The following is a 12,596-nucleotide window of genomic DNA, read 5'->3' on the forward strand; positions in this document are numbered from 1 at the left end:
ATATTCTTCTTAAAGACCGAGTATTTACAGACCGAGTTTGTTTACGGCCGAGTTATCCAGCATCGAAAGTTCCGACGGCGGCGACATCTCTTATCATAATAAGAAATGTACCATAATATCGATATACAAATGTTGCCAGTTTATTCACGTCAGCTAAATGTCGTTTTACAAGTATTCATCTGAAGAAAACAGTTTTCAGATAACACAAATGCAAGACGCCAATAGACATATCAAAATTTCGAATAACAAATATACACCCCACAAATACAAAAATTACAAGAGTACATATCACAAATGTACAAAATTCGAAAGTACATGTCACAAATGTATCTTGTAGCAACAATAATGGAAAATCAAAATAAGAATTTTGAATTACATAGTTGCATAGTTCGAATTGCAATTCTCGAACATTCAATTGTCGAATTGCACTGTAACAAATTGAAAATTGCAAAGTTGAAATTTCAAAATCACCGAGTTACATACTTATTATTTAAGATTTAAATTACAAGGATTTCTTCACCTTTTGACAGATAGTTAATAAATCCAGTTACAAACTGATTACAGATAAAGGACCTATCTTAGGCTAATGTACTATAACTATTAGTTCCCTGGTTTATCACTTTGATCACACGTTCTTTCCAATTTCCTATCATTAACATAGCCAGGGATACAACGTATCAGAACGTTTATCAGATGCATTTCAATTGTTAAAAAATTATAAAGGATATCATATTTGCTGTGATGATATAAAAGAGGGACGAAAGATACTAGAGGGACAATCAAACTCATAGATCGAAAACAAACAGACAACGCCATGGCCAAAAATAAAAAGACAAACAGACAAATAATAGTACAGATGACACAACATAAAAAACCAAAGACTAAGCAACACGAACCCCACCAAAAACTGGGGGTGATCTCAGGTGCTCCGGAAGGGTAAGCAGATCCTGCTCCACATGTGGCACCCGTCATATAACTGTATGTCAAATGTAGTTTCGCGCAGGAGACATTTTCGAATTTTTTTTTAATATTTGTTACACCAACAAAAATTGGTATTACATAGAGTAGCTAATGGTCGGAAGTAAATGTATTATATAGTGACCTTGACTTACATGTATAAGGCTTATTATTTTTGAATTCCTTGATTGCAATGCCCTTCAACTTCGTATTTAATTTGGTCTTCCAACTTATTTGATACGAATGCCACTGATGAGTCTTATGTTGACAAAATATGTAGTACCAGGGCAATACAATCAAGCATTTAAACCATGTGTTGTCTCTATAAAGACCTGAAGTCAAATAAAAACCTCTATCTTATCGGCAATGTTACGTAATTACGTGTCTATGTGTCTTTGTTCTTTTGAATAAACAGGTTGATATGAGGAATTGTCATACGTGGTTGAAAGGAAAAATAGCACATGAGCACAAATAGCAATTAATGTGAACTCTTAAAAAGTTTGACTGAGGTTGTGGTTAAAATCTTACTTATTTATGTTTGAAAACCTGTATATAGAACCTGTATTTATATTACTAGAAATCTACTGAATTATGATACGAAATACCTTCACAAACTCCCAGAATATCGGATTAACTTACACTTTGGTTGATAAACAGGAAAAGGAAATGCACAATGTGCATATGGTGTATTGAACGTATTTCATTTTTACCGAACTACATCACTTACTTTTATTGACTTTTTCAAAAGCACGGGTCCGACTATAATTGAGTATCTTATAATTTGTATTCTTAATTATGACTTATATTCAATATTTTCTCATCTTTGATTAACGACTAGTTTTATAATTTTGTATTTGAACAAAGACATTCTTATTTAAACTTAGTCGTTGAAACACCATTTGCTTTGTTAAAATAAATGTTTCGAAGGTATTTTATTGTCCTCATAATGATAACAAGAGACCTATATATACGATATCTATCACAAAAGTTAGGGTGTTATTAACTAATTGGTTGCACTTTGTAAATATAGCTGATTCACACACCAACCATCTTTGGGGAGATATTTAATATTCATATATTTTTGAATTTGCAAACCTACTGGTTCTCCGAATGATATGATTCCCATGTTTTATCACATAGACATGATAGAGACACAACTTGGGAATTTTATCAGTATATATAATGTTGGATTGTGGTCAAATATATTATCAGGATGGATCAATGTAAAGGAAGGGGTAGTACATAGTTTGAGTTTAAGCTCAAACTCTAGAATTTTCAAGCATATAGATTTTGACAAAAAGTCTTAAAACACTATATTTTGTTTTTCATAAACACTGCACAACAAAGAGTTAATCGTGTCGTATGAAAAGGACTGCTTTTTAACATTTTTTTAGAAAATGGTAGATACTTTAAAATTTAATTATATTGCATACTATTTGCACATCACAAAACTGTAGTGTTATAAATATTATAAACATGTTGTCTTTTTCTAAAACTAACAATTAAAAATTGAGAAATGGGAAGTTTTCATAATTTTGATATATTTTCCGTTAAAACATTAATTACATGCTTTTGCTTCCGCATTAATCTTATATAATCATGATAAACATTTTGTATTTAGAATATAAATCAATCAATACGTGTAATTCCTAAAACTAGTTTAAGATAGGTCTTTTTAACTTGTGAATGGGTGTTGTCCTATATAATTATAATCTAGTGTATTGTTCTGTATTATCATGTTCTCCTCCTACTATTCAAGCCGTAGCAATTTCCATATTTATCAACGTCTATTTTAAATAATGGAAAAATGGTCGAGTTAATTGATGCATTAAACAGAAACAAGTGTCCATTTGTTAAATTAATTTCATTTAAATACAGACTAAGTATGTATGCCTATTTTTAAATATTTAAATGCCCTCTATAAAGTGAATCTGTTATGAAAAATAGTATTGGAATAATCTTCAGATTACATATGTGTATTTCAAATGACGATGAACCAATCAAAACAAGTTTTTCATGATCAATCATGGCGGTAATCTAAATTCAAATACTAAGCGATCACACACAGCCTTTAAAGCAGAAAAAAGGTAAGGATAGCTATTTAAAAACCGATATTTTTACCAGCTAATACTGAAAACACTCATACTGAAAATAAATGCAAGTTTAAACGACACTTATTGCATAAAATAATGGTGTTAGGTCTTGTTAACTTATTTTATTGATTTTTTTTCTTTTCATTTAGTAATTTAGATACTTCTGTTTTTTTTTCAAATGGATAAGTTATTGTCATAAAAGTAGGTAAATAGTTAAAGACATTTAAATTGCCTTTTAAGAAGAATTTTGTATTTGGACGTTATCTTGGCATACAGACACCAATTGCCATCCTGTTTATCTGCAAACTTTTTTAAAAATTTCAGTATTACTTATCATCTTATAACTACCTCAGCTTAGCAACTACAATGCTCATGGTTTTAATAACTATTTCTAATAAAAAGTCAGTGTATTCAAACTTGATTTATGTGAATAACTTACATAAACATATCTGTAAAAAAATAAAATAACAAAAATACTAAACTCCAAGGAAAATTCAAAACGGAATCTACCTTATCAAATGCCAAATCAGAATCTCAACCACTCCAAACGAATGAAAAACAACTGGCATATTTCTAACTTAGTACAAGCATTTCCTTATGTAAAAATGGTGGGGTAAATCTTGATTTATAGCTCGCTTACCCACAGGTTTTGGTTGGGTTCGTCATGTTCGTGTTGCTCAGTCTTTAGTTTTCTATGTTGTGTTTTGTGTACTGTGGCTTGTATCGTTTTCAGCCATGGCGTTGACAGTTTATTTTTTGACTTTTGAGTTTGAATGTCCCTTTAATATCTTTCACCTCTCTCTAATCTTTCACTTGTATGACAGTCGCGTAGGATTCTTTTATATTGACAACAAAAAATGAGCAAAGCAAACAGACATAATAGGTAAAAATGTCAACAATTGGAGTACAGCAGTCAACCAACGTTATAATCTAAATCACTATAAAACAAAAAAATGTTAGCAAAAAAGCAATAAAAAATAGCATATAGTCACTTTGCTGACTGTAGTTGGTTTCATTTGTTGTACAGAATAGAGAAAAATTACATTATAAAAAAAAATGACAGAGCTTGTTCTGTTATATTTTATGAGCTTGATATGATGAAATTTTTCATAGTCGGGTTATACTATTTTTTGTTTTTTTATTTTTTAAAACAAAACTATTTTGGTAATTCCAAGGAAGCAATTCAACTGAATAAATTTGAACGATCAAAGGGAAATAACTCAATGAATTAACTGAGAACAATATGAAATATTGAAACCTTATGTTGTGGTAACCTTATAACACAGTCTGTATCTAAACGGAAAAACCAAATTCAAAGGGTGTTATTTTGATTTACCTACAGCATTTAGACATGGTGTACAACTAATTATAGAAATACACCATTCAAAAATAATATTCATGTTAAATATTATATTGCAACGACAACAGCCAAGATTTCAATTTATTAAGTTAAATCTAATGGTATTCAACGTTTGAAACTCTTGTTATTGCCAGTATAGCACGGTACCATATCTTGTTTATTGTCGTTTTTTTATATTCCAAGGTCGGCATGTTAAATGTGATAAGTGATAAAGGAAGAAACGCAATAAGAATAGTTACGCATGAAAGTATTTTTCTATTTAATTTTCTTTCTTTATTATGAAAAAAAATCGCTTGCTACATTGTTTGTAGAAATGAAGTATGTGTCACCAGGACTAATAAATATAGATTTAGATAGACACATTTAAATTTGACCTTGTGTATTGCATCACGTACACAAATATCTATACCTTTGTGTACCACTGTCTGTTTGAATTTATAATTCGGTCATATTCAATACTAGACGAAACGCTCATCCGGCATACACAATTTTAATCCTGGCACCATGATGAGTTTATTAGATTGGGCAATTTCATTTTAGAAATAATATTTGTTACGGAAATATCTTTGTTTGTCTTTATGGAGTTTACAATTCAAATTCAAATTCGCGCCAATATTTAGGAAACGGCCATGACAATACAACCGTGAATATAAGATCATATTTTCAATTAAAAAAAATTATTTGCAATTAATTGTACCAATTCGGGTTTCTGTAATGCATACTCTATGAACACAGAGTGAACAATTTTGCATTGATTAACTTAGTAGCAAACATCTCAGCTGAGTATTATTGTGACTTGAGGTATAATGTAATGTAAAAACAAATGAGTACATACACTTTTTGATGTTTCCGTTGTACGTTCATAAACTGTTTGTATCAGCTAATTCTTGTTTTTTATCTTTTTTCATTTAGTTTTGTCATCCTAAGTAGCATTTAAAATTCGAATGCAAATCAAAGACATGTTTTCTGATGTTAGAATAAACAAGTTATGGAATAAAACATACATTGAAAGACAAAACAAAACTAAGAAGGGAGAACGCCTCAAAAGTAATTCATTCTGTATATGTTTTTTTCAAGAATTGAAACATGGTTCTGACAGCTTTGTTTCCCCTAAAAATGGTAATACTAGATTTTGTCACCATATATCAACTAAATATTAGATCGGGTAATAGTTGTGACTTGTTATTTTTCTATATGTAAGGTTGTATGTTATGTTCCTGATTTCATTTGTTGGGTTTGATGTCTGCTTTTTGTCGACCATCCAAATTCCTGCAAATTTGTATTTGACAACTGCTTTTAGATTCTTAGCTTGATGAATTTCGAATTCAGTTTTTGATTTTTTCAAGTGAGCTTAGGTTGAATCAAATAACTGGAGAGAAAGAAAGAAATACCATATTATGAGTAGTGCATCTTAAAAGAAATGTGAGTGTTCAAGTCTTTAAATCTAAGCAATATCATTTCTATCGGATTTTAGATAAACACTATTATCCTTCGTCGTTCATTAGTAATCCTTAAGGATGAATCTCGATTCCATCGGCCATTTTGATGCTAAATGTGCGAACACCAAACAAGAAACCTCATCATTGTATTAAGATATTGATATTCAATGCGATAACAAACTATTGTCAAATAGTATTTACTTACCAGATTGAAACATTTGAACTATTATTATTCCCATATCATCTTTCGCCTTAGGACCACGTGTTTTCATGTCAGTTGCAGGAAATAAACAATGCAAGTGGCGCCCTCTTATCATTATAATTTTCATCAAGTGAATAAGATACATTTTCATAAAGTGAACATGATACCTTTCTTAAATTGCATTTTATAAATTCGTTGTTCTCAAAACAATATTAAGAATATTTTTATTTGATTTATGTAATTTTCTCGGTAAACCAACTACGTTCATTTACTGCAGCGTACACATTCAAAAGCGCGGGAATTTTATGGAAACACCTTACAACAAAATGGTAAATAAACATTTATTTCTGGGGCATTTATATATACTGTCTCATCTTAACCTCACTATTAAGTCGTCATATTTTAACTGTTGTAAACTGTTCTAACACATGGAACACCATGAATGACTTTGGAATAGAATTATGGTCACTTGTGGTCTTCTTCCGACCAGCAGTAAAACTCTAAGCGTTCTTTTGGTTGTGAGGAATGTGTAAATATGCAGTCAAGTCCGGTCAGAACTGGGACTTTAAATCCAATGCCTTGTGTTCACTTTCTACATGATAGGAACACTTGCAACAACTCCTTGAATGGAGCCTGTTTCTAGTCGACATTTCCGTTCTATACCATTTCCACTCATTTTCCGCTGCAAGTCCAAATTGCATCTTGAACGACCATTTTTACAGAATTTACATTTTGTTGACTTGTTCTCGTACTTAAAATGCATGAACACCTGGAACTGGATGTAAACCAAACATCTACCAATCAATGAATCATTGTCATATATGGAATTCTTTTTTATTTCTAATCAGTTTGTACTGGACCACAGAGAATGAGAACTACCACTTTATTTGACCGTTAACACGATGTAAATGTTACTATGCATGTGTATGCTGTTGTAACTAATATTATATTGTAAAACACAAATTACTCAACATTCGTACGGTATGATGCTACAGATTCTAAGGAGTGTATCTTGTCGAATTCGAAAAAATCAGGAGCACTTTTGGACCAACACTGTGGTAATGATTGTACCAAGTTGTCTGCTTTTGATAGCCATAGACCACTCTCATATATAGTTGAACCTTGTATTATTTGCAATGTTTTTTAAGTATATAAAACTGTACTTAACTGGCTGGAAACATTTGAAAGTTGAAATCGAAAACTCCCTGGACTAAAGCAACGGAATCACTCCCCCCCCCCCCTCCCATTAATTAGTTCATGGAATGTATCATTTAAAAATACATCCCATCGAAATTGAGATTAAGGCTACAACAGATACAGTTAAGTCTGCCTCATGTCTTGACTTTCATCTAGAAATTGACAATGAGGGTCGGTTGAAAACAACCTTTACGACAAAAGAGATAATTTCATCTTCCCAATTATGAACTTTCCATTTCTATGTAGCAACATTCAAGCAGCGCCTGCAGACGGAGTATATATCTCCCAGTTGATACGATATTCAAGGACTTGTATTTCATATCATGATTTCCTTGATAGAGGGTTGCTTCTCATAAAGAAGCTATTAAACCAAGAGTTCCCAGTGGTGAGGTTGAAATCATCCCTTCGTTAATTTTACGGACGCCATCATGAATTGGTTGACCGTTATGGAATATTTGTTTCACAGATGAAAACGGGTATGCTCCACATGTCGTAACTACAATCCCGTCCACTTTTCCCCGAATATGATCTACCGAATTAGAGTTATTACCGGGTTTGTACTAACATGGGCATTAACTTTTATCATAATTAAACCGAATACAACTTTATACGGAAATTGGAAAACATTCATTCCACTATCTGTTGATGTTGAGTTTTTTTTACTTAATTCAAATATATTAATTTTTATGCAGTTGTTTTATCGGCACTGCCACATTCGTTTAGATCATTGATTCTAAAACTGAACGAAAAAAGAATTGGTTTACATAATAATGGGTGAGCGACCTACACACATACCATGATTTGTTTATTATCCTTTATATACAATTAAACTGTCTGTAACATGTTTTATCTGGTAAGGTATTTTTAGTCGATTTGTTTTTTGTATCTCTCGAAAAAGTTCTATAATTGAGTATTTATACTATACAAATATTCATACTTTAAGAAAAGATAATTTATAGATTTACGCATGTTATTATTTTACCTTGATATATGGTACGCTTGTTTTGTGTGCAATCATAATTCCATTGTAATGTTCTAAGTTTTCTTTGTGTGAATTTCACTAAAGCTTTATACCTTTTTATGCCTACATACGTATTTTTGTGATATTTTGTTTTGTTCTGGTTTTGCTGTTTTGTATGATGATAAAAATACTTAACAAGTATTAATTGTAATGAGATACTGGCAAAACTATTTGAGCCTCATTTTAAAGAATATTTGTATTTTTTCTGAAAATATGATAACAACTGTTGATAAATAACGTGTTATAAATGTAGGCAACCATAGTTTACCAGTGGTCACATTTCATAAATCAAAAAGCAAACAAAAATCCGAGAGAGTTGTATAAACTCTAAAAGGGGCGTGATAGTGTTCGTCGACTGTTAAAATTCAGGAGCAAAATGGAGCTAGATAAAGTCTACGGAAATTTCAATATTTTACTTTTATCGGTCACGACATATGGTGGGGATTTTTTTTTTATGCATTAGCGTTTGTGACCGATGTCGTTTGTTCAATGATATTTCATTTAATGTACAACATCTAACTAAAGCGTTTTTGTTCGCCTGTTTGAATACGAAAGAAACAAATTCATTTCATATAGCTCAATAAATTTTTTGTATTTATAAGTTTGAGTTGTTTCTCTTTTGTTAAGCAAAACATTACAATTTTATTTTACAATTCTATATGGTAAAATATAAAACTATATGTGCTCTATTTGAATTTCTATGGTATTCCAAATAAAAGAAATTAACATCATTTTCAATTGCTCATTATTTGAAAAATACAGACATCATGGACAAAACAGATAACAAACTTTTGAAAACGTAAATAATGAAATTTACAAATTGTTATGCTCTTCATATGAATATGCTCACAAATTAAAGGCGTGCACATCAAAAAGCAGAAATGCATATACATATATATGCCCGTATGGTGCCTTTAGTTGTTAAAAATTTACGTCATTTGTTTTCTGTTGGAGAGTTGTCTCATTGGCAATCATACCACATCTTCTGATTTTATATTAGTATAAACTGGAACAATTAATAAAAACTGTACGCTTGTAGTTTCAAATAACGTCTAGAAAATACCAATTCTCAATAAAATCAAAGAAAAATAAAGATTCAGCAAAAGGAACATCCATGAAAAACATGGATTAGACTCGGATGAAAGATCAGCAATTTCTAATCCATTACCTCGTGAAAATCCGTTGATATTTTGTGGTAAGCGATCACACAAAAGTGGATTGGTAACTGATTTTTACCTAACACTAAAATATTTAAATCGATAAACAATTGTAACGTTTTCTTATATACTTCTACATGATCAAACGCAAAAGTTTCAGATGTAAGCACAGGTCTCTAGAACAAAGAATAGACAAAAAAATCACCAATCACGTGTTTATTAGCATGTCATACAAATCTAAACTTCAGGTCAAACCATTATTTACCACTATAAAAGACTAGGTGTGAAATGACCTACTCTTTATTCTCATTTTCATTTACATGTGTTTTCTAAAGTAAAGACAGGATTTGTGAATTTTACTATTTCTGCAATATTAAGGGCTAGGTAATTGATCTATCATAACTTCTTCTTTATATATCATGATCGTATATATGTATGCAGCAAAAAGTGTCATTTGAGATTGGAGAATTTCTATATGTGACAGGTGTACAAATGACAGATTTTACGATTATACGTATACATGTATGTACCTTTTTATTTCAAATACAAAATCAAATTATTCGTTCAGAATCTATTTGTTTATTTTAACTGCATATATTGATAAGTAAAAGTTAAAGCACTACATTGTATCATCATTTACAAAATCATGCTTTATATTTCTCTTTAAGAATGGACACTGTTTCAGTGAGAGAAGATTGATAAGGTTATCAAAGAACCTTTCTATCAGAATTGGTAAAACATTACCAATTATAACCGATGGAGAGTTTTATTCTGTACACAAATACCACAGTAAAGGGACATTCCCTTGGATTATACCCAATGAGATCCACATTGAACTTGGACATACAACTCCAATCCGAAAGGTAAATATAAGATACAAACAATGGTCTCTAAAGACCACTCACCATTTAAAGAGGAATAAAAGATTGTTAAAATGTCTTCATTATGTATTATAGTTTAAATTATATTCGATTTATCAAGTTATATGATCAAATACACGTAGAGATGCAGAACTTGTAAAAAATAGTATACATCTTGAACAAACTATTTCACTACAAATGATACATCACACATTTTGTGAAACTTTAATCGTATCCCGTCTTGTAATATTATTCACGATTCTAATTTCATTTCACCAAATGTACATTTTAACAATTAATGTCTCTTGAGTGATGCAAGATGCCAAACTATTTGAATATCCATAATTTAATACAAACATTGAAGAGCTCATTAAACAAAAAAAGAACCTCAAGTATAGCTATATCCGTTAAATGAATCCGATTGTTGTACGAGGGAATATACCTTTTCTGTTCATAGCAAATAAAAGAGTTTTTGAGATTTCCTTGCGCAATTTTGTGTCTTAAGACATATCCTATGATGTCTTTAAGACATGTCCAAAGATACAGATTAGTAACAATATGTGTTAAATCAATGAAAAATATATTTGTTATCGATTTAATGACGTATACCCAACATCTCCTTTTATTAAAATATCACACACATATGCAATCCTTAAAATATAAATAAAGTCATAACAACTGAAATGGCCTGAAATGGCTTGAACAAAGATAAACACAAGATATATGGTCACTGTTAATCATCTGTTATATATGTTTCCGCTCATCTTCATTCTTATATAATTAATCATTCGTTAAAATTTAAAGTCTGGCTTAATCGAACCGAAGGTGCTCGATTTACGCATCTTCATGCATGATTTTGACATATCATATGATATAGGGAGCCGGCTGACACACCTTAAAATAAATAAAGAGTAGTCATTTTACATACGGGTATATAAAACCTGTTAAAATAGGTTTCGGATTTACACAGGGTGCGTTTATACAGGATTAACTACATTCTATGTTTTCAATACGAGCGCGGCGAAAACTGTCGTAATTGTTTGAACCTTATACGTGGTATCGACAAAACTTGCATCTCCTAACATGCATACATAAGACTTCACGAAAAACAATTTTAGTATAAACATTAGCATTATATATGTAAGGATATATGAAAAAGATTGTACAGATGTATAAAAAAATAACGGACTTATTCTGGTGTCAAATTGTTTTAAAATGATTCTTTCTGGGTAACAAAGATCTTGACTTATGGTTTTGTTTTTGTTTAGAGCTTGTCGTTGTGTTGCTGTCGCATTGAAAACTAAATTACAAATGTATAATGTTTTTCTTATTTTTTTGGCAGAACTTAGATGCAACTGTGAAAACAGCACTAGGTGATATGCAAATTAGGACAAAAGAAGAACTTCAGTAAAATATGGCAAAACCAGAGAACTATCTTTCAACATATAAGCTTAATACGAAAAACACGTCTCTAGTGAACTTCCAATACTAATTTTCATTAAGTATTTCGGATAAATGTTTTTTGATGATAGATTAGATATATCATTATCATTATAATTTCAATTTATGTTCAAATCGATGCTCGAAAAAATTCAAGAAAATTCATTCCAACAACACACAAATTGACAATTTTGATAAAATACGGTCTTCAAAAATAGAACGGTATCTACACTATACGTTAAATCTTAAATGAACCTTGACATATAACTAGTTTGTCATAGTTTTTGTTAACCACAGGATTGCGGAAACTTAATGTACAAGGATTGTTCAACAAACCATTGATTTAAATGTGAAAAGAAATTGTATATAGGAAGAATGCTACACTTACTACATGTTTTTAACATTTGTTTCCAAAAACCATAAAAATTAAGACAGGGGTTATCAAAAAGTTGAAAAACAAATAGCTACATGATAGCATAGCAACAAGCAAAACCATCAATTATGCATTTAACTCAAGTCCGAATTGTTCTTATATTAAAGATGAATTAATCACGTTTATGATTAAAGCAATTTGATTTGTAAAACGTCACAGGATGTAGTTTAAACTATCATACACGTCGATTTTGTTCAAATGCATAGGTGTTAGTTTTAAATGCAGTAACAAACACACTGAAAATATTTAATTATGTTAACATTACAAAAAGCATATGTTTTTGGATAATCTGTTATGTCTGTTTGGAGTCCAAATAATTATAAAATTGCCTTTCCATAACATCATTGTCATGAAAATTGTTTGGACTGGTATTGTGAAAATAATTGTATAAAGTTCGAGATTGCATGTTAGTTACGTAAGCGCGTCACTGTATTGTG

General features: G+C 30.7%; 1 long non-coding RNA gene across 1 annotated transcript; it reads left to right on the forward strand.

Moving 5' to 3' along the window:
- Positions 1 to 6,338: 6,338 nt before the first annotated feature.
- On the forward strand, positions 6,339 to 11,837 carry LOC127721541 (uncharacterized). Its single transcript, XR_007991299.1, has 3 exons — positions 6,339 to 6,380; positions 10,095 to 10,289; positions 11,629 to 11,837. It is a non-coding gene; the product is annotated as an uncharacterized LOC127721541 (long non-coding RNA).
- The last annotated feature ends 759 nt before the right edge of the window (positions 11,838 to 12,596 follow it).

Source organism: Mytilus californianus, unplaced genomic scaffold (genome assembly GCF_021869535.1).
Source record: "Mytilus californianus isolate M0D057914Y unplaced genomic scaffold, xbMytCali1.0.p SCAF_12, whole genome shotgun sequence".
NCBI classification, from domain to species: domain Eukaryota; kingdom Metazoa; phylum Mollusca; class Bivalvia; order Mytilida; family Mytilidae; genus Mytilus; species Mytilus californianus.